The following is a 21,742-nucleotide window of genomic DNA, read 5'->3' on the forward strand; positions in this document are numbered from 1 at the left end:
TGGGATTCTCTACACTGATGTCAGAAGTGGGATTCTCTACATTGATGTCAGAAGTGGGATTCTCTACATTGATGTCAGAAGTGGGATTCTCTACATTGATGTTAGAAGTGGGATTCTCTACATTGATGTCAGAAGTTGGATTCTCTACATTGATGTCAGAAGTGGGATTCTCTACATTGATGTTAGAAGTGGGATTCTCTACATTGATGTCAGAAGTGGGATTATCTACATTGATGTCAGAAGTGGGATTCTCTACATTGATGTCAGAAGTGGGATTCTCTACATTGATGTTAGAAGTGGGATTCTCTACATTGATGTCAGAAGTGGGATTCTCTACATTGATGTCAGAAGTGTGATTCTCTACATTGATGTTAGAAGTGGGATTCTCTACATTGATGTCAGAAGTGGGATTCTCTACATTGATGTCAGAAGTGGGATTCTCTACATTGATGTTAGAAGTGGGATTCTCTACATTGATGTTAGAAGTGGGATTCACTACATTGATGTCAGAAGTGGGATTCTCTACATTGATGTCAGAAGTGGGATTCTCTACATTGATGTTAGAAGTGGGATTCTCTACATTGATGTCAGAAGTTGGATTCTCTACATTGATGTCAGAAGTGGGATTCTCTACATTGATGTTAGAAGTGGGATTCTCTACATTGATGTCAGACGTGGGATTATCTACATTGATGTCAGAAGTGGGATTCTCTACATTGATGTCAGAAGTGGGATTCTCTATATTGATGTCAGAAGTGGGATTCTCTACATTGATGTTAGAAGTGGGATTCTCTACACTGATGTCAGAAGTGGGATTCTCTACATTGATGTCAGAAGTGGGATTCTCTACATTGATGTCAGAAGTGGGATTCTCTACATTGATGTTCGAAGTGGGATTCTCTACATTGATGTCAGAAGTGGGATTCTCTACATTGATGTTAGAAGTGGGATTCTCTACATTGATGTCAGAAGTGGGATTCTCTACATTGATGTTAGAAGTGGGATTCTCTACATTGATGTTAGAAGTGGGATTCTCTACATTGATGTCAGAAGTGGGATTCTCTACATTGATGTTCGAAGTGGGATTCTCTACATTGATGTCAGAAGTGGGATTCTCTACATTGATGTCAGAAGTGGGATTCTCTACATTGATGTCAGAAGTGGGATTCTCTACATTGATGTTAGAAGTGGGATTTTCAGTGGGAGCAGTGGCGATCCGTCATTCAGGGCATTTGGGCTTATTATTTTGGAATTAATAGGTGTCACATATCAGTTTGCAAACAATTTATGAATAATATACAGTATATAATTGTTTTCTTGAGTAAGGCAGCTCCAAAAGGCAGGTGTTTCAGCCTAACTCAGTGCTTTCTGTGGTGGTAGGGCAAGCCAGCAGAAAATACGGAGCTTTGTGCCGTGATTGGCTCAGTGTTCTGTCACTCATGGAGACTTTACGTCACTGCCAAGTGTAAGAGGAGACATTGGAAATTCTAGCCCTTTGGCTGTTGCCATAGAAGTGCCCATCCAAGAAGGCTCAAGGTCATTGGCCACAGATAAGATGACGTCAAATCACGTTATATGTACAGAGGCTTGGACTGATCATGTCAACATTATTCTTTCACAATCTTAGCTAGCAGTCATCATCATGAATCAAGTCGACAGTCAGGCAAATAATTTTTAAGAAAAAATGAAGAGAAATTATAGATAAAACGTATCTGTGCTCATCGGCCATTGGACATAAACTTTTTACAACAAGTTGGAAATCGCAAATTCAACGAGTGGCTTGGAAGGAATCAGGGACAGTGGCTGTGTGTTCCCAAATCTGGGATTAAGGGGATCTTTTCAAGTTTAAAATGATAAACATCCAACATTGGCCATGCTGTCAATGAAGTATGATTTCTGTCACGCTCAAAACAACTGTTAACCTGGAGAACCGGCCAAGCCACCTTCGTGTTCAAGTGAGCCGAGCACAACAACGTGAGTCCAAAAATGTATTGTATGCGGCTTCATAAATTATGTAAATTGCCAGGGAGATATGTATACTGTAGCTAAGAAAGTAATACTATGTGTATGTTGTGTAGTAAGCTGTTAGTAGTCCATGTACAATCACACAGATAATTTGGTCTATTTTTTTATTTTATTTTACCAGGCAAGTCAGTTAAGAACAAATTCTTATTTTCAATGACGGCCTGGGAACAGTGGGTTAACTGCCTGTTCAGGGGCAGAACGACAGATTTGTACCTTGTCAGCTCGGGGGTTTGAACTCACAACCTTCCGGTTACTAGTCCAACGCTCTAACCACTAGGCTACCCTGGCGCCCCATTTAACCCTATTAATTTCACCTACTGTTCTGACTGTTCTACTGTAGCCTGTAACCTGTTTTAGAGAAAGGTAATCATTGAATATTGTAAGAGCTTTCATTGTCTGCTTATATACCCCCATTATTTATCCTACGGTTCTAACTTGGTGTACAGGGAGAGCACGGTAAGAACGGCCCATGTTCTGAATTCTGTCACTGTACATTTCAAAAGTACTAAACAAATAGTTATATTGACTACGTCTGTCCTAGCTCCTAGATTCTATACCAAGATGCCTGCAGTCACAAAGGCCCACTCCAGAGAGAGTAGAACATTGCAATAGAGAGATAAAAGTTGTTCTTATCTTCACAATGACTTTGCCCTTTATCGGAAATGGACGATAAAAGCCCATTTTTGAATGTTGTTTCAGTCAAGAGCCATGAGAGCTGAGAATATGGCTCTGGTTGAGTGTTAATTGGGGACAGATTGTTATTGGGAGCATTCATTATCTGCTAGAATAACTAATTGGCCATAAGAGGTGACAAAATTACCACCATAATGACATTCATTCAAAAAGTTGGTGTGAAAGAGTGACAATTCTGGGTTTTTAGAATTCACCGGCCAAATGCTGAGCGCTATGCTATCGATAGCACTTCCCTTCACTGCAATATTCACAGCCTTGTATCAAGATGAAAGATTGAAAACTACCGCATTACTGTGGATCATTTTGCAATAGTAATGAACAACAATCAGGACGTTACATGCTCAATTGCTTCTCTCTGCACTTTAATATATTCCTTTGACCTTGTTTAGCACACCTATAAATGATCCTCTTTGCATTTTGAATGTATTCGGTTGATGTTCATTGTTCCAGTTAAAAGTGACCTTCTGTGTCCAGCAATTGGCTGTGTACTCTACACCTGACCTGTCCCCTCCCCAGGTTTATAGACAGGAGTCTCATCTTGCTCACTCCTCCGCTGGAGTTGTCATCGCTCCTGTCTCTCACTCCGTCTTCTCTGTTTGGTCCTTCTGTAATCACTCATTCCCTCTAGGACAGTTTGGGTCTGTCCTCATGTCCTATACAGTCTTTGCTCTTCCACCTCCTATGTGGCAGTCTACCATTCAGACTCTGTCCTGAATATCTACCTCTTTTGCCTCACTCCATACCTACTTTTCTTTTTCTATCCTTTGCATCAGCACATTTCCATCATATCAATGTAAAGCACTTAAGAGAATCTAGGAAAGCATTCTATAAATCCAATCCAATCTTCTTGTATGCTATTACCTTTCCCTATTTTGCATCCATGTAAAGCTAAACCTAAGGTAAGCTATCCTCTTTCCAACTCTTCTCCTCCTATCCTCTTTCCAACTCTTCTCCTCCTATCTGCGTTCCATCTCTTCTCCTCCTGTCCTCTTCCCATCTCTTATCCTCCCTCCTATCCTCTTTCCAAATATTTTCGTCCTATCTTTCCATCTCTTCTCCTCCTATCCTCTTTCAATCTCTTCTCCCTCCTATCCTCTTTCCATCTCTTCTCCCCCCTGTCATCTTTCCATCTCTTCTCCTCCTATCATCTTTCCATCTCTTCTCCTCCTATCATCTTTCCATCTCTTCTCCTCCTATCATCTTTCCATCTCTTCTCCTCCTATCATCTTTCCATCTCTTCTCCTCCTATCATCTTTCCAACTCTTCTCCTCCTATCCTCTTTCCATCTCTTCTCCTCCTATCCTCTTTCCATCTCTTCTCCTCCTGTCCTCTTTCCATCTCTTATCCTCCCTCCTATCCTCTTTCCAAATATTTTCCTCCTATCTTTCCATCTCTTCTCCTCCTATCATCTTTCCATCTCTTCTCCTCCTATCATCTTTTCATCTCTTCTACTCCCGGTTTTGATCTGTGCTCACCTAATTTCTCCCTAAACAAACACTTGGCTGCCCATATTTTTCAACCATCTGTCCGCCTGTCTTTTTCCCTCCCTCATAGTCCAATCTTTATTCTGTCTCAATGCTGCATTATTTCAGTTGTCCACCCTTCCAGTCACCTGAGATCACTTCCTCTTCTCCTTTCGACCATGCACTGCCTTTATGGTATTTACTGTCCACCCTTCCAGTCACCTGAGATCACTTCATCTTCTCCTTTCGACCATGCACTGCCTTTATGGCATTTACTGTCCACCCCAACAGTCCATCATTTCCACCTTCAACATCCACCACTCCCCCTCTCTCGCTATACAGACCCAAACATCCCCTGTCGTCTTTCTCAGGCCTTTCTCTCTTTCACTGACCCCTGCCATCTATCCCTCCCTCTTTCATACCACCAAGGGCATTTTTAGTCTTGCTTTCTGTCGCTCTACTGTACTCCATCTTGTCCTCCTCCTTCTCCCTCCTCACCTCTCCATCAGGGCTCCCTTCACTGGCTCTGCATTAGCCTAGGGTGCTCGCTTCCCCTTCTGATCCTCACCTCTACTCCTGCACCATGTCTTATTCATTCAGCCTCCTGCTCTGGGCAACATCCCTCCCTCACTACAGATCACAGGAAGACAGGTGTGTGTGTTTGTGCGTGACTGTGTGCATGCATGCGTGTGAGAGAGATTGAATGTTTAGAGTGCAATAGATGTTCCCCTTTCCAACAACACTTCAAAGACCATTTACCTTATGAATATTCACACTTAACCTTTTATGCATACTATGATCTTGTACTACCACTCTTCCATAATCTCTTCTGAACCCTACAGACTGTATGCTTCATACCACTGTGTGCTTAATTGACGCTTCAGGCAAGTTGTTTTTCCCTTTCTAACTGTAGATGACAGCTTCATTAGAATGAGATAATAATATGCACATCCACAGTCAGCGCTACTGTGGCCACCAGGCTAGCTTTCAATGAACTGAAGAAAAGCTTCAGGCTACTTTCCAATCCAAGGATTATTATTGAAACGTATTTATTATGTGTTTGCAATGCTTTTCTCAGTAAGGGATAAAACACCAAGGACAAATCTAAAATATAACTATTTGCTTAAATTATACCTTCTCCTCAAGCTCATTCTTTTATTTTTGTTCTATACTCCAAGTTCAATTTCCTTAAAAACAAGCAAATTCATGCTTTGCACTTTCTGCAATCGCATAGTAAATCTGTCCAAAAAGTGTTTTGATGCCAAATGATTCAGAAATACTAAGTTCCCAGGCCTGTTGGATATTGTAGTCACCCCCTCAACCAGCCATGTTAAGGACTATTCTCTCCCTCTGCATCCATTTCTCACTCTCTCTCCTTGTCCCATTCCCTCCATTATTTTTCAGGGAGCTGCATCAGGCCATTCAGTCTGTTCAGGCTGTTCTGACAATGAGCGAGAGTGTTCCACTTCCTCTCAATCTTTCATCTGTAAGTCCTAAGTTCTGGTACTATGCCACGTTATAGTACCACTGAGTGCCAGCAATGAACATACCAAGAATACTCATACATTTATCCAAATATATACTGAACAAAAATATAAACACAACATGCAACAATTTCAAAGATTTTGCTGAGTTACAGTTTATACAAGGAAATCAGTCAATTGAAATCAATTCATTAGACCCTAATCTATGGATTTCACATGACTAGAAATACAGATATACAGTGGGGCAAACAAGTATTTAGTCAGCCACCAATTGTGCAAGTTCTCCCACTTAAAAAGATGAGAGAGGCCTGTAATTTTCATCATAGGTACACTTCAACTATGACAGACAAAATGAGATTTTTTTTCTCCAGAAAATCACATTGTAGGATTTTTAATGAATTTATTTGCAAATTATGGTGGAAAATAAGTATTTGGTCACCTACAAACAAGCAAGGGCACGAAAGCCCAAAACACACACTACAGGTACTCACACGCACCAACGGACATTGTAATAATTGACAAGACCAGGGAAACCAAAGGGCACGTATATACAAATACTAATCAGTGGGAATAGGGGACAGGTGTGCAAGCCGAAGTTGCGGCATTCCCTCTGTCTTGCTCAATGGTCGATTATTCTGTCACGTTGGTATAAATGATTCGGGAGACAGACGCAGGAATGTGTAATAGTTTTTTTATTAAGCCTAAATTACGGCGTGCCGTGTAAGGGAACGGGGACGAAGACCAAACAAACACGTAACAAAAACACAGGGTTGAAACCCAAACAACAGAGCAAGGAGTACCTCGAATAAATAATACATGCATGCACAATGATTAACACACGGGACGTGACCCATAATCATCTGTGCAATCCACAAGAGCACGAAAGCCCAAAACACGCAGCACAGGTACTCACACGCACCAACGGACATTGTAACAATAATTGACAAGACCATGGAAACCAAAGGGCACATATATACAAATACTAATCAGTGGGAATAGGGGACATGTGTACATGATTCATGTTCTGGAGGGGTCCGTGGCAGAATCCCTAAGCTGACGAGGTAAAAATCTGTCATTCTGCCCCTGAACAAGGCAGTTAACCCACTGTTCCTAGGCAGTCATTGTAAATAAGAATTTGTTCTTTACTGACTTGCCTTGTTAAAAAAAAAGTTTACAAAAATTATTATTATTAAATTCACGTGGTTTGCAGTTGTGAGGCCAGCTGAACGTCCTGCCAAATTCTCTAAAACAACGTTGGAAGCGGCTTATGGTAGAAAAATAAACATTCAATTCTCTGGCAACAGCTCTGGTAGACATTCCTGCAGTCAGAATGCCAATTGCACGCTTCCTCAAAACTTGAGACATCTGTGGAGTTGTGTTGTGTGACAAAACTGCACATTTTAGAGTGGCCTTTTATTGTCCCCAGCAGAAGGGGCACCTGTGTAATGATCATGCTGTTTAATTAGCTTCTCGATATGCCATGCACATGGAATATTTCTGGGATCTTTTATTTCAGCTCATGAAACATGGGACCAACACTTTACATGTTGCGTTTATATTTTTTGTTCAGTGTATAACCCAATAATTGACTACAGAGAGATGTCTTTCTTCCATACAGCTTCTCAGCGGGCAAAACTGGTTGAAATGACACCATTACAACCAGCTTTACAACCTGAACATCATTAAATGACAGGTGAGTTGAGGTTACAATATAAAGCTAGGGGTGAAATATATTTTCCTTGCCTGTTCTGGGTCATTTGTCCTCCTGAAGGCTGAGCGGATGATGGTTAAGACTGATAAAAAAACGATACAAGCCCAGACCTGGCGCCAGGATAAAGTGATTAAGGGGAAGTTGTCTGGGAGAAAGTTAAGCAGCAGGTCTCTGGTCTTATGCATCATGTCATTCAAAAATATATTTTTTTATCCTTTATTTTATCAGGGAGTCATACTGAGTCTTTTTTACAGATGAAATACAGAAACATTACAGAAATACACACGTAAAAATATAAATACAAAATACAAGCAGAAAGAAAGAAAAACACGCCGATAAAAAACTAACACATTCATCAGCAATAAGGTCCTCAATCAGCTTTCTGAATTGCCCTAGAGGCACCAAAACATTTAAGAACATTTTGACGATAGTTCCACAAACACAGTGCAAAATAACTAAAACCTGATTTACCTAACTCTTTTATTTCAGCTCATGAAACATGGGACCAACATTTCACATGTTGCGTTTATATTTTTGTTCAGTATAAAAAAAATTCTCTCACCCATCTAACGATAACTAACAAACTTCCGTACATGACAGTGTTTCATACACGTGACCGTATTTTAGCGGCCACAAAAATGTATACTTCCAGGTCAAGTGTAATATGAATAGATTTGCAAAGCACAATTTTTCTGTTTTCCAGCTAAATCAATGACATGACCTTCATGCTACCTGTCTCTGCATGATTGAAGAATGCAATGGAGCTCCGCCTGGTCTTTTTAAAACTTGTGAGGGGGAAGCGAAGGCTACCGAGTAATAGTGAAAGGGGGAGATATGTCATGTTGGGAAACTGATTTTTTTCACCCGATTTGTCCAACTTATCACCTCTAAAATGTTTATAAAACACTATAAAGAGTTTATATAACGTGTCATTATATACCGAAAAAGGTAAAAAAAATAAAAAATACTACATTTGAAGGTTTGTGTCGAATTTGAATAGGGTTTTTAGGTCGGGGCTAAAGTTAACTTCACAAGTAAACTGCGGCTGTTGCGACTTTTGAGAGTCATGATGGCTTGCAGTGATTACGCGAAAAAAGAATACATTCAGTTGTACAATTGACGAGATATCCCCCTTTCCCTGTCCCTTTCACTTGTTTTTAATCTGCAAGAGAGGCGCTACCCCTGGTGGAAAGACGCTGTACGGCACACAATGTGTTGCATAATGCATGACGTATACAATACGTTGTGACATGTCACAATGTATCGTATAGCGTCAGAGGGGTCAGTATTTTCAACTTTTCTATTGGTCCATTACCATGTCAATCAACGCCCTAGATTTTGATGCCAACACAGTTGCTACAGTCCCATTAGTTTTCATCGCAGCCTCGTTTGAATGCCGCGGTACACAACATCTGTATGGAACAGTGTTAGCTACCGTTACAAACGATATCACATAATGACAAAGTGAAAACATGGTTTTAGACATTTTTGCAAATTTATTTTAAAAGAAATACAGAAATATCTAATTTACATAAGTATTCACACCCCCGAGTCAATACTTTGTAGAAGCACCTTTGGCAGCGATTACAGCTGTGAGTCTTTCTGTGTAAGTCCCTAAGAGCTTTCCACACCTGGATTGTGCAACATTTGCCCATTATTATTTTCTATTCTGTCAAAATGGTTGTTGATCATTGCTAGACAACCATTTCAGGTCTTGCCATAGATTTTCAAGTACATTTAAGTAAAAACTGTAACTCGGCCAGTCAGGAAGATTCACTGTCTACTTGGTAAGCAACGCCAGTGTAGATTTGGCCTTGTGTTTTAAGTTATTGTCCTGCAGAAAGGTGAATTAATCTCCCAGTGTCTGGTAGAAAGCAGACCGAACTAGGTTTTCTTCTAGAATTCTGCCTGTGCTTAGCTCCATTCCGTTTATTTTTTATCCTGAAAAACTCCCCAGTCCTTAACTATTACAAGAATACCCATAACATGATGCAGTCATCACTATGATTGAAAATATGGAGAGTGGTACTCAGCCATGTGTTGTATTGGATTTGCACCAAACATACGTAACACTTCAGGACAAAAAAGTGAATTGCTTTGCCAGATTTTTGCCAATATTACTTTAGTGCCTTGTTGCAAACAGGATGCATGATTTTGAATATTTTTTATTCTGTGCAGGCTCCTTTTCATTCTGTTACGTTAGTTTTGTGGAGTAACTACAACGTTGTTGATCCATCTTCAGTTTTCTCCTATTATCACAGCCATTAAACTCTGTAACTGTTTAAAAGTCCCCATTGGCATCATGGTGAAATCCCTGAGCGGTTTCCTTCCTCTTCGGCAACTGAGTTAGGAAGGACGTCTGTATCTTTGTAGTGACTAGGTGTATTGATACACCATCCAAAGTGTAATTAATAACTTCACCATGATCAAAGGGATATTCTGTAAAGTCCATGAATAAGAGCACCTCCTCCCAGCTGCCCACTGCTCTGAGGCTAGGAAACACTGTTACCACCGATAAATCCATGATAATCGAGAATTTCAAGAAGCATTTCTCTACGGCTGGCCATGCTTTCCTCCTGGCTACCCCAACCCTTGCCATCAGCTCCGCACCCCCTGCAGCTACTTGCCCAAGCCTCCCCAGCTTCTCCTTCACCCAAACCAGATAGCAGATGTTCTGAAAGAGCTGCAAAACCTGGACCCGTACAAATCAGCGGGGCTAGACAATCTGGACCCTCTCTTTCTAAAATTATCCGCCGCCATTGTTGCAACCCCTAATACTAGTCTGTTCAACCTCTCTTTTGTATCGTCCGAGATTCCTAAAGATTGGAAAGCTGTCGCGGTCATCCCCCTCTTCAAAGGGGGTGACACTCTAGACCCAAACTGTTACAGACCTATATCCATCCTGCCCTGCCTTTCCAAAGTCTTCGAAAGCCAAGTCAACAAACAGATCACTGACCATTTCGAATCCCACCATACCTTTGCTGTGCAATCCAGTTTTCGAGCTGGTCAAGATTGCACCTCAGCCATGCTCAAGGTACTAAACGATATCATAACCGCCATCGATAAAAGACAGTACTGTGCAGCCGTCTTCGTCGACCTGGCCAAGGCTTTCAACTCTGTCAATCACCGTATTCTTATTAGCAGACTCAACAGCCTTGGTTTCTCAAATGACTGCCTCGCCTGGTTCACCAACTACTTCTCAGATAGAGTTCAGTGTGTCAAATCGGAGGGCATGTTGTTCGGACCTCTGGCAGTCTCTATAGGGGTACCACAGGGTTCAATTCTCAGGCCGGCTTTTTTCTCTGTATATATCAATTATGTCGCTCTTGCTGCGAGTAATTCCTTGATCCACCTCTACGCAGATGACACAATTCTGTATACATCTGGCCCTTCTTTGGACACTGTGTTAACAAACCTCCAAACGAACTTCAATGCCATACAACACTCCTTCCATGGCTTCCAACTGCACTTAAACGCTAGTAAAACTAAATGCATGCTCTTCAACCGATCACTGCCCGCACCCGCCCGCCCGACTAGCATCACTACTCTGTACGGTTCTGACTTAGAATATGTGGACAACTACAAATACCTAGGTGTCTGGCTAGACTGTAAACTCTCCTTCCAGACTCACATTACGCATCTCCAATCCAAAATTAAATCTAGAATCGGCTTCCTATTTCGCAACAAAGCCTCCTTCACTCTCGCTGCCAAAACTGACTATCCTACCGATCCTCGACTTTGGCGATGTCATTTACAAAACAGCCTCCTACACTCTACTCAGCAAACTGGATGCAGTCTATCACAGTGCCATCCGTTTCGTCACCAAAGCCCCATATACCACCCCCCACTGCGACCTGTATGCTCTTGTTGGCTGGCTCTTGCTACATATTCGTCGCCATGACCACTGACTCCAGGTCAACTATAAATCTTTGCTAGGTAAAGCTCCGCCTTATCTCAGCTCGCTGGTCACCATAACAACACCCACCCGTAGCAGGCGCTCCAGCAGGTATATCTCACTGGTCATCCCCAAAGCCAACACCTGCTTTGGCGTCCTTTCCTTCCAGTTCTCTGCGGCCAATGACTGGAACGAATTGCAAAAATCGCTGAAGTAGGAGACTTATATCTCCCTCACTAACTTTAAGCATCAGCTATCTGAGCAGCTCACCCATCGCTGCAGCTGTACACAGCCCATCTGTAAATAGCCCATCCAACTACCTACCTCATGCCAATATTGTTTTTATTTACTTTTTTTGCTCTTTTGCTCACCAGTATTTCTGCTTTCACATCATCATCTGCATATCTATCACTCCAGTGTTAATTTGCTAAATTGTCATTACTTCGCTACTATGGCCTATTTATTGCTTTACCTCCTTACTTCATTTGCACCCACTGTATATACATTTTTCTATCGTTATTTACTGTACTTTTGTTTATCTCATGTGTAACTCTGTGTTGTTGTTTTTTGTCACACTACTTGTAAATGAGAACTTGTTCTCAACTGGCCTACCTGGTTAAATAAAGGTTAAATCAAATTTTAATATTCAATGTCTTCTTTTTTTAACCTATCTACCATGAAGTGCCATTTTTTTGTCTTTGTGGTTGAATCTGTGTTTGAAATGTACTGCACCTCTGTACCTTACAGATAATTGTATGTGTGGGGTACAGAGATGAGGTAGTCATTAAAAAAAGCATGTTAAACACTATTATTGCACACAGAGTCCATGCAACTTATGGGACTTAAACATTTTATGTGAATTTTTACTCTTGAACATATTTAGGCTTGGCATAACCAAGGAGTTGAATACTTATTGACTCAAGACATTTCAACTTTTATTTTTTATTTTATTTTTTATAAATAAAAATTGTAACACAACAATGTGGAAAAAGCCAAGGGGTGTGAATACTTTCTGAAGGTACTGTATTTAGCCTATGCCAGTAAAGACAATTTAAAAAAGTTAATTAGTGTAGTTAGTTTTGCCAGCTATCTAAACTTGTAGTAATCATGTCCAGATTACCGACCTGGCATGCAGCGCACGCGCCCAGGGGCCCACATTGATTTTGTTAGTCACTCTCATTCAGATATCATATTAGCATGGCTTAAGTCATGGCAAAATGTTTAGAATTGCAGGAAATTTGCTTTTAAAACTGAGAAACCGTCTCCCCACCCCATGGCAAAATTATCTGTAAAGCAAACCTATTTGTTTACCTTTTGTTAATACAATATTTGTTGTGCTACCAGGTCCCTCTGTATGTGTTAGATTATAGTTTTTAATCCCGGTGCTGAGTTACTGTGAGTATAGCAGCTATTTGTATAGCTAATGGGCTATTAACACCCCCCCAAGACATTTTAAGAAAGTTGAAGCAATTTTACTGCATTTCTATACAATTTAAAAACTAAAAAATGCTATTTGGAGATCAGCAAAAACAAGCAAAATGTATCCCAGCCATTATCACCTTGGCTGCCGTAGGTTGATTCACTTCAGTCAATCCACAAACACATAGCTTATAAGCGTGGGGGCAAACTATAATTTAATACGTACAGAGGGATCTGTTAGCATAAAAAAATGTTTGATTTGTTTTTCTGTAAAACAATGAAGGCAGACTGTAGTTCAAATAGAGCCTGGTCAACAGTGAGGGCAATAGTATACACAACAGTATCATCGTTATAAAAGTGCAGGTGACATTTTTCAGTAAAAAGTACAGGACCCAGAATTGACCCCTGCAGGATGTATACCCTGAATTTAAATGGCTTAATTGTAGACATGAATTACAGCTCAGGTTTCTATTTAAGCTGCTCCTTATCCTCTCTGTTTGTACAAATATTATTGATCTTTTAGGATAGAGGTCGGATTGTGAATAATATTCACGCATGTCTTTGTACTGTATACGTGGAGGGAAGCTAACCATCTCTTTGTACTGTATATGTGGAGGGAAGCTTACCATGTCTTTGTACTGTATACGTGGAGGGAAGCTAACCATCTCTTTGTACTGTATATGTGGAGGGAATATTACCATCTCTTTGTACTGTATACGTGGAGGGAAGCTAACCATCTCCTTGTACTGTATACGTGGAGGGAAGCTAACCATCTCTTTGTACTGTATATGTGGAGGGAATATTACCATCTCTTTGTACTGTATACGTGGAGGGAAGCTAACCATCTCTTTGTACTGTATATGTGGAGGGAATATTACCATCTCTTTGTACTGTATACGTGGAGGGAAGCTAACCATCTCTTTGTACTGTATATGTGGAGGGAATATTACCATCTCTTTGTACTGTATACGTGGAGGGAAGCTAACCATCTCCTTGTACTGTATACGTGGAGGGAAGCTAACCATCTCTTTGTACTGTATATGTGGAGGGAATATTACCATCTCTTTGTACTGTATACGTGGAGGGAAGCTAACCATCTCCTTGTACTGTATACGTGGAGGGAAGCTTACCACGTCTTTGTACTGTATACGTGGAGGGAAGCTAACCATCTCTTTGTACTGTATACGTGGAGGGAAGCTAACCATCTCCTTGTACTGTATACGTGGAGGAAATATTACCATCTCTTTGTACTGTATACGTGGAGGGAAGCTAACCATCTCTTTGTACTGTATACGTGGAGGGAAGCTTACCACGTCTTTGTACTGTATACGTGGAGGGAAGCTTACCATCTCTTTGTACTGTATACGTGGAGTGAATATTACCATGTCTTTGTACTGTATACGTGGAGGGAATATTACCATCTCTTTGTACTGTATACGTGGAGGGAATATTACCATCTCTTTGTACTGTATACGTGGAGGGAAGCTAACCATCTCTTTGTACTGTATATGTGGAGGGAATATTACCATCTCTTTGTACTGTATACGTGGAGGGAAGCTAACCATCTCTTTGTACTGTATATGTGGAGGGAATATTACCATCTCTTTGTACTGTATACGTGGAGGGAAGCTAACCATCTCTTTGTACTGTATATGTGGAGGGAATATTACCATCTCTTTGTACTGTATACGTGGAGGGAAGCTAACCATCTCCTTGTACTGTATACGTGGAGGGAAGCTAACCATCTCTTTGTACTGTATATGTGGAGGGAATATTACCATCTCTTTGTACTGTATACGTGGAGGGAAGCTAACCATCTCCTTGTACTGTATACGTGGAGGGAAGCTTACCACGTCTTTGTACTGTATACGTGGAGGGAAGCTAACCATCTCTTTGTACTGTATACGTGGAGGGAAGCTAACCATCTCCTTGTACTGTATACGTGGAGGAAATATTACCATCTCTTTGTACTGTATACGTGGAGGGAAGCTAACCATCTCTTTGTACTGTATACGTGGAGGGAAGCTTACCACGTCTTTGTACTGTATACGTGGAGGGAAGCTTACCATCTCTTTGTACTGTATACGTGGAGGGAATATTACCATGTCTTTGTACTGTATACGTGGAGGGAATATTACCATCTCTTTGTACTGTATACGTGGAGGGAATATTACCATCTCTTTGTACTGTATACGTGGAGGGAAGCTAACCATCTCTTTGTACTGTATACGTGGAGGGAATATTACCACGTCTTTGTACTGTATACGTGGAGGGAAGCTAACCATCTCTTTGTACTGTATACGTGGAGGGAATATTACCATCTCTTTGTACTGTATACGTGGAGGGAATATTACCACGTCTTTGTACTGTATACATGGAGGGAAGCTAACCATCTCTTTGTACTGTATACGTGGAGGGAAGCTAACCATCTCTTTGTACTGTATACGTGGAGGGAAGCTAACCATCTCTTTGTACTGTATACGTGGAGGGAAGCTAACCATCTCTTTGTACTGTATACGTGGAGGGAATATTACCATCTCTTTGTACTGTATACGTGGAGGGAAGCTAACCATCTCTTTGTACTGTATACGTGGAGGGAAGCTAACCATCTCTTTGTTCTGTATACGTGGAGGGAAGCTAACCATCTCTTTGTACTGTATACGTGGAGGGAATATTACCATCTCTTTGTACTGTATACGCGGAGGGAATATTACCATCTCTTTGTACTGTATACACGGAGGGAATATTACCATGTCTTTGTACTGTATACGTGGAGGGAATATTACCATCTCTTTGTACTGTATACGCGGAGGGAATATTACCATGTCTTTGTACTGTATACGTGGAGGGAAGCTTACCCTCTATTGAGTTTTCTAGTCATCTTGAGGACGTCTATTGAAGAAAACAAATACATATACTTCAAATTTTTCCCATGTCTTTTCCTTTATTTCAGGCTCTACACCTCAACCCATGACTTGAAGAAACCGTTTACCATTTGAATAGGACGACCTTATCTCTGAAAGGGGCCATAGTCAAGCCTCCCTAATACAACAATACAATTCCACAGCGGAGAGCCTTGCCATAATATCTATATAGCGTACTGCATGAATCTATTCCCCAAAGTAGGAGATGGGAGGGAATAGTGTGTGAGCTGCCGATGGCTCCTGTCCGGTGGCTGGATAGGAGTTTTTACCTTGATTTATGGTTATCAGCAACACCGATCAAGGTGGCCTCTGAGACTCATTTTTTACCCCCAGCCCATTGCTTGAATCCTACGAGTCCACCGGCCGGCATCAAACCAGCACCATAACTGCAAAATTAAACCTCCTTATCATGGCGTTCACGTTCTTAAACATTTGTATTTTCTGTCTCAGAGCCACAGCACGCCACTCAACGCAACAAGCAAGAGTACAATATACATAGGGCAGCCTCGAGTAAATTACAATAAACATGAAAAGACTAAAAACACACAGAATGTGGTTTTGGTTTAACAGGAATATGTATTGCTATACCTGCTGTGAGGAAACGACTAATACACAACATTGAATGAGGACATAGTGAACCTTCTTACTGAGGACATAGTGAAGCTTCTTATTGAGAACATAGTGAAGCTTCTTATTGAGGACATAGTGAAGCTTCTTACTGAGGACATAGTGAAGCTTCTTATTGAGGACATAGTGAAGCTTCTTATTGAGAACTTAGTGAAGCTTCTTATTGAGAACATAATGAAGCTTCTTATTGAGAACATAGGGAAGCTTCTTACTGAGGACATAGTGAAGCTTCTTACTGAGGACATAGTGAAGCTTCTTACTGAGGACATAGTGAAGCTTGTTATTGAGGACATAGGGAAGCTTCTTACTGAGGACATAATGAAGCTTGTTATTGAGGACATAATGAAGCTTCTTATTGAGAACATAGGGAAGCTTCTTATTGAGGACATAGGGAAGCTTCTTATTGAGGACACAATGAAGCTTGTTATTGAGGACATAGGGAAGCTTCTTATTGAGGACAGTGAGAGTGTTGTGGTTGGTTGAGTTAGCTATGCTCAAATAGTTTCCTATTCAATTACTAGCACTGGTCACTGAGGTTAAAGTGTGCTTCACTTAGTTTTTGTTTTGTTATTGCAGTTTTTCTTTTCAAGAGGGACACAACCACACAGACTACAGAGGAGAAGGCCTGGATTGGTCAGATACTGCTGTATTCACTTCGTGCCATTCTAATGAATTTAGAATTACCTGCTAGCCCAGTGTTTCCCAAACTCGGTCCTTGGGACTCCAAGGGGAGCACGTTTAGTTTTTTGCCCAAGCACTGCACAGCGGATTCAAATAATCAACTAATCATCACGCTTTGATAATTCAAATCAGCTGTGTAGTGTTCGGGGCAAAACATGCCACACTTGGGGTCCCGAGGACCGAGTTTGGGAAATCCTGTGCTAGCCATAGCCGCGGGCAAGTAGGGGTGCTGAGGGTGCTGCAGCACCCCCTGAAAAATCGGAAATCCCAAAAATATTTATACCACTTTATTTGTATTTTTTTCTTCACAAAAGTAGTGCGCTGGATCTTTACTAGTCCTCTATTAGTGGACTGATATAGTTGTCTGTAGCGCGGGCAAAATATTTATTTTTCCCCTGGGCTCCACCTCCAAACATCTTCCCGTGGCTATGCTGCTAGACCAGGCCTAGGCAATTATTTTCCATGTAGGGCCACATTAGAATATATTTTTTGCATTTACAGGATTATACATCATGTGTATGACTGTGTTGACAGATATATCTACTGTAAATCACATCCAGATATGCTACTTATTTTACTTCTTTAACATACACAGAAATAAACCACATCCATGTTCTCTTTTTGGTAGGTATTTTCATTATTAAACATGCAACGAACTACACAGAGGGAAAAGTACACTGTGCATTCAGCACCATGGACAAAACTCTTGTTAACAGGTATACACAAAAACAAACAACAAGAAAGAGGGAAAGCTCAACATTACATTTAAACTACTGAATCAGTGTGAGGAGTGAAGTGTCTGATGGGCATTGACTAAAGCAGTAAAGTCAGGTATAGTTTCTGACGTCGCTATGCGCAGGATTGCTGAGAGTCAGTAAGAGATGATCTGTGCCTTGACTTGTTATATTTCATCACTGAAAATGTCTGTTCACATACATAGGTTGACCAAAACAGTACAAACATCTGAGCATGACTCCTAATCGTTGGAAAGTTTTGTTCATCGAAAGATGCATAGAACCTCGTCAGTGACATTATTTTAAATAGTTCTCCAATCACTGCATCAGACTGAAGATCGATAAGCTCAAGTTGCAGGTCAGTGGGAGTATTATCCACATTGAAGGTGAAAGGAGAGGAAACCAACAGCATGTCATTTTCCAACACTTTGAAATCCTCAAAACGACCAGAACTCACTGTTCAAAGCACGCAGCAGCGATGTATACTTCTCCCACTGGTCATCTGATAGGGAACAGACTAGTGGTGTCGGAAGGTCATCTGATAGGGAACAGACTCGTAGTGTCAGAAGGTCATCTGATAGAGAACAGACTAGTAGTGTTGGAAGGTCATCTGATAGGGAACAGACTAGTAGTGTTGGAAGGTCATCTGATAGGGAACAGACTAGTGGTGTCGGAAGGTCATCTGATAGGGAACAGACTCGTAGTGTCAGAAGGTCATCTGATAGGGAACAGACTAGTGGTGTCGGAAGGTCATCTGATAGGGAACAGACTAGTGGTGTCAGAAGGTCATCTGATAGGGAACAGACTAGTAGTGTTGGAAGGTCATCTGATAGGGAACAGACTAGTAGTGTTGGAAGGTCATCTGATAGGGAACAGACTAGTGGTGTCGGAAGGTCATCTGATAGGGAACAGACTCGTAGTGTCAGAAGGTCATCTGATAGGGAACAGACCAGTAGTGTTGGAAGGTCATCTGATAGGGAACAGACTAGTAGTGTCAGAAGGTCATCTGATAGAGAACAGACTAGTAGTGTCAGAAGGTCATCTGATAGAGAACAGACTAGTGGTGTCAGAAGGTCATCTGATAGGGAACAGACTAGTAGTGTCAGAAGGTCATCTGATAGGGAACAGACTAGTAGTGTCAGAAGGTCATCTGATAGGGAACATACTAGTAGTGTCAGAAGGTCATCTGATAGGGAACAGACTAGTAGTGTCAGAAGGTCATCTGATAGGGAACAGACTAGTAGTGTCAGAAGGTCATCTGATAGGGAACAGACTAGTAGTGTCAGAAGGTCATCTGATAGGGAACAGACTAGTAGTGTCAGAAGGTCATCTGATAGGGAACAGACTAGTAGTGTCGGAAGGTGGGTGAGATTGTTGGCTTCTACTTGGCGGGTCAGGAGGAGTAATATTCCCTTGAAGGTTTTGACAAGGCTGTACATCTGATGTGCAAAAAGGCCCTTCCCTTGTAGTTTGGAATTCAGTTCATTCATGAGGGCCATAATGTTCACGGTGATGGTAAAATCAGTCAACTATTCTTTATCTTGCAGTTGAGGGAAATCCACATATTTTCCTTTCATTTGCAAAAACTCAGCAATCTCTGACTTCTGGTCCCACACCCTTTTAAGAACCTTCCCCAAACTCAGCCATCTCAGACTTCAGGTCCCACACCCTTTTAAGCACCTTCCCCAAACTCAGCAATCTCCGACTTCAGGTCCCACACCCTTTTAAGCACCTTCCCCAAACTCAGCAATCTCCGACTTCAGGTCCCACACCCTTTTAAGCACCTTCCCCAAACTCAGCCATGTCACATTTATGTGGTAGGGGAGATCTACATGACCCGACTCTGTCCCTTCCAACAGTGAGACAAACTGCCTGTGGTTTAAAGAGTTTGCTCTTATGAAGTTTACCACTTTAGTGACTGTATCCACAACATGCCTCATTTTTAGACCACATTTTCAGAGCACCAAATCATTTTCTGATCTGGGTTCAGCTCAGCTACCTGATCTTGTATCCTTTTCAAACGGCCAACATTTTTTCCTGTCAAGTTTGGGCACCCATCAGTGGTCACATTGGATAACTTTTCAAAACTCAGTCCCAGCTTTGCCCCACACTTATTAAACTCCTCCAATAAATCTTTCCCTGTGGTTGTGCTCTTCATTGACAGCACTGAAGCAAGCTCTTCTGTAATTTCAAAGTCTGCGGTTATGCCTCGTAAGAATATCAACAACTGCACCATGTCACGTGCATCACTGCTCTCATCCAGGGCCAAGGAGAAATAGGTGAAATCCTTTACCTTGTCTTTCAACTGTTGGTCCATATTATCTGTGATGTCCTCAACATCTTGACAGGGAAACATTTTCAAACAACTCTTTCTTGTCGGGGCAAAGTTTTGATGCAGAGTCAATTAAACATTCTTTAATGAATTCTCCCTTAGCGAATGGCTTGCTATGTTTAGCAATTTGGTGGGACAGTACATAGCTAGCTCTCGCAATTCCGTTGTTTGCTGAACACTGCTTTCTGAAAAGTCCTTGCTGCTTTTGCAACTGAGAAAGCAACTCTATCGATGCACTTGCCCTCTGCTCAGAAGACAGATTCCTATATTTCTCTGCATGCTTCGTCTGGAAGTGTAGTGACAAGTTGTAGTCTTTCAAGACAGTGATGCTCTCTTTGCACACTAAGCACACAGCTTCCCTGATACCTCAATAAAGCAATATTTTGACTCTTGCTGGAACACCCTACATTCATTGTCTACTTTCCTTTTCTTTGAAATCTTTGAAAAACTAATTTTTGTGCAATTTCTAGCTAGCTACTATTTGTAACTGTGATACGTGTGCCAGCCTGTCAGTCACTCTCTGTCCTCGTGTAGTTGTTATTTATATGTGCCTTCAAAATAAATGTCCCACAAGCGGTGGGAGCTAAATCATTACACAAAGGCGAGTGTTCATTCAGCTTTTAATTTAAATAACAAATACGTTTTTCAAAACTTTACTATCACAAATTCTTTATGTGATCTGAGCATGATTCCGCGGGCCGTATTGAATCAGGTCACGGGTCACCATTAAAATCCTAATCTGAATATAATGAAAGACTTGCACTGTATAAAATTAAGCTGTAAAATGAAGCTTTGACACTAGGGGGCACTACTTTGCTTGTGGTGCTGCTCTCAGGCAAATCACCACCCAGGTCAGTCATCAGCTCTGATCAAGGTTAAAAGATACTTATTTGGCCAATCATGTCTGTTTGCTTGATGGCGTTCAGCAAATCTCTTCTCCCTACATGTTTAGCATACATCAGCCAGGAGGACAGGAGTGTGTGTGTGTGTCGACCAGTGTGTGGAAGTCAGTATAGCCGTACAAGGTTATACTGCTTCATTCAAACAGAGAGCAGCTGCTAGAAACCATGCAATAATATTGAACCAGATTTACATTTATTATTGCTGGATGAAAATTATGTTGATGCTTTTGCTGCATGCGTTTGATTGTGATTTTTTGCTGGAGATAGACATACACAGAATATCAATGGGCTACACTAATAGAAAAATGATGTAGCGGACTAAATCCAATGATGATGGGCGGTGGATTTGTTTAGAATGGTGATGGGGGTCTTTAAAGCTGAAATCCTTCATGGTGAAACAGCCACGTCTATTTGCAATATTACGACAACAAAGAAGTTACTGCAAACAACGAACAGTTTTTTCCCCTCGGACATCATTGCACGAGCGATAGAGGAGCACAATATGTGCTGCAATTTATTTTAACAACGCTCCTCAGCTCTGCAACAGAAATAATAACAACGGTGGTGAGGTGGCGGCCATGGCGCTATTTCTGCCTACTGTGGATGACATTTTTAAGGGCAAATACATGTATATACAGAAGTAACCTGGTGCAAGATCTCTTGTGCTGTTGCCAACTTCTATGGTCATTTTGGCATGACAATAACCATAGGAGCTGGCAAGAAAGCACAAATAGATCTGGGACCAGGCTAATGTAGGAGAGTTCCATGGAGGCAAACAGTGATGCAAGGTTCCTGTTATAGTTTGTGATGAAACAAGGTTCCTGTTATAGTTTGTGATGAAACAAGGTTACT

At 41.3% G+C, this 21,742-nt stretch overlaps 1 protein-coding gene across 6 annotated transcripts in view; it reads right to left on the reverse strand.

Annotated features, from left to right (window-relative positions):
• Positions 1-21,742, reverse strand: part of LOC110489714 (dipeptidyl aminopeptidase-like protein 6) — a 342,826-nt gene that overhangs the window by 39,143 nt on the left and 281,941 nt on the right. The window lies entirely within an intron of this gene.

This window comes from Oncorhynchus mykiss, chromosome 15, assembly GCF_013265735.2.
Source record: "Oncorhynchus mykiss isolate Arlee chromosome 15, USDA_OmykA_1.1, whole genome shotgun sequence".
Classification (NCBI taxonomy): domain Eukaryota; kingdom Metazoa; phylum Chordata; class Actinopteri; order Salmoniformes; family Salmonidae; genus Oncorhynchus; species Oncorhynchus mykiss.